The following is a 2,577-nucleotide window of genomic DNA, read 5'->3' as shown; positions in this document are numbered from 1 at the left end:
GCTCCACGGGACCGGCGTCCTCGTCTCCCAGTAGCGTCGGCACACGTCTGCGCTGAGGTACTGCCGTCGCGCTCACCGGCGGGCCTAGGGGCGATGGTGAAGGGGGCCGGCGCGGGGGCTCGACGGGAGGAGCGCGGCGGTGACGCGGGCTCCTCCTTCTTCACGGAGCCGCGGCGGCGGTCCGAGGAGGATCCGGCCTCGCGGTCGTGCTTTCCCTTGCGGCCATAGTTCCATAGCTCTGTGGCCGGCCGACGAGTTCGAGGACGGGGAGCGGCTAGGGTTTGGGCGTGTCGGCTTTCGAGGGGGCAGAGAGGGGCCAGAGTGGAAACTGATGAGGACGACGACCGGTCCACGGATCCCATTTAAGAAGGACGGCGACCATTCAATGGCCGGATGACAGGTGGGGCCACCTGCCTGTGCGCATTGATGTTGACAGATGGGAGGTAGGTGGCCGACTGCCACGCGGCCCCAACGCGGACGAGCGCACATCCGTTTGCCGTCCGCCGCGATTCAAACCAGGCGCAAGTTTGCGCTCGAAATGGGTCGATCCGGATACAAAACGGATAAGATGGGTCAGGGCCGTCGGGCGCTGGGCCACCTGGGCCACCCGGTTCGTTCCATTTACCCCAAACAAACGGGGCCGAACAAAATGGGATCGCGCGGTGGAGTTGGCCCGAATGCAGGTCATGGACACATCCACTACGGGAGATATGTTTCAGTGATCCGCTAGCTAATGCTTAACTCTATCAACTCATCTTAAAAAAAAATGAGACCAACCTATCAAATATAGATTTGCTAGAGATCCCCTTATTATACATCCAGTGGTATTGTCTTTGTCTTGGCAGACCGTTGACTGGCCCTTGAGGCCATGAGTGCCCATGCCGCGTCACCGCGCTCACTTTAATTTAACTAATAATAATCAGATCTCCATCTCAGTTTCTTCTCTGCCAAGTTCCTTCGGAGAGAGGCATGGACCAGAGTTCCCCACAGCCATGATTTCTCTCCATATATATTGTGATGCATTCATCTCTACCATACTCATTCAATCGAATCAGTCATCCAACCAATCTTCCCCCAATCAAGAGAGAGAGAGAGAGAGAGAGACATGGTTCTTAGAGCGTTGATTAGTCCAGCTTTAGTGCAATGGAGCTTCCTGGTATGCGGCAGCCTGGGCTTTGTGCTTCTCTGGCAAGCTGCCAAGCTAATAGACCGGCTGTGGTGGCACCCGCGGCGGCTGGAGCGGGCACTGCGCGCCGAGGGTCTCCGCGGCACCTCGTACCGCTTCCTCGTCGGCGACGTCATTGACTATGAGCGGCGGAGCAAGGAGGCGCGTTCAAGGTCGATGCCGCTGCGCTGCCACAACATAGCCCCTCTCGTCGCGCCGCTGCTCCACGACATTGTCCGGGAGCACGGCAAGGCGTGCATATCTTGGTTTGGTCCGTACCCCAAGGTGACCATCAGCGACCCTGAGCAGACCAAGGAGGTGATGTCCAACAAGTTCGGCCACTTCGAGAAGCTCAAGTTTCCGGCGCTGTCCAGGCTGCTCGCCGGAGGCGTGGCGACGTACGAGGGCGAGCAATGGGTCAAGCACAGGAGGATCCTCAACCCTGCATTCCATCTCGAGAAGCTTAAGGTACGTGCACTGCTCCTAATTTTTTATTGTTCCATGTGTAGTAGTACTTCAATCAAATGCTGGCGAAATTATAAATTTAATGGAATCGTGTGTATTAAATTTGCAGCTCATGATGCCAGCGTTTTCTACTTGCTGCCAAGAACTTGTGAGCAGATGGACGCAATCTCTTGGTTCTGATGGTACATATGAGGTGGATGTATGTCCGGAGTTCCAGAGACTCACTGGAGATGTCATTTCTCGCACCGCATTTGGCAGTAACTACGCTGAAGGTGCCAGGATATTCCAGTTGCAGTCCGAGCAAACTGCACGCATCCTGGCCAGGGTTAAGAAGATTATCATTCCCGGCTACTTGTGAGTACTCTTTACTACGTAATCATCTTTCCGGCTAATATTTGTGTCTACGGCATACTCTATCTGTTTTCTTTGTGTTATGGTACACGAGCTCAAGTTCCAAAATACAAACTTTCTACCCCAAAACTATTCTGCCAATATTTATTAAAAAAAAAACATGGCCTAGCAAATCGGCTTACCCAAAATGACTTATGCATAGCTGGTCCTGATTAATAAACCAACATCAATCATAGGGATCATGCTGATCTTTAATATTTAAATAGCTAGCCCCCACTAATATATTTGTTTCAACATACGAGCATGACACCTAAGTATGTAACATGCATGAAAATGACCCACCTTAACATGCAACCATTCAAATCAAAAGGTCCACCTCAACATGGGAACATGCATGATAATTTACATTCTTTTATTCTATTTATATATAATAAATATTTTACAACTATAGAGTAGAGACACAACAAATCATATGTATTTTTAATTTTAGTTTCTATATTACTATTTCAAATGTTCATGTCCCATAAAACTAAATATTATTCAAATATATTGCAAAATATTTCCACTGCAACGTGTGTGTGTGTGTGTGTGTGTGG

General features: G+C 50.6%; 1 pseudogene; it reads left to right on the top strand.

Moving 5' to 3' along the window:
* Positions 1-248: 248 nt before the first annotated feature.
* Positions 249-2,577, top strand: part of LOC119276331 — a 3,971-nt pseudogene continuing 1,642 nt past the window's right edge.

The sequence above is a fragment of the Triticum dicoccoides genome, chromosome 3B, assembly GCF_002162155.2.
Source record: "Triticum dicoccoides isolate Atlit2015 ecotype Zavitan chromosome 3B, WEW_v2.0, whole genome shotgun sequence".
In the NCBI taxonomy this organism is placed as follows: Eukaryota; Viridiplantae; Streptophyta; class Magnoliopsida; order Poales; family Poaceae; genus Triticum; species Triticum dicoccoides.
The sequence above is the reverse complement of the archived record's forward strand: the minus strand, read 5'-3'. Positions and strand labels throughout refer to the sequence as shown.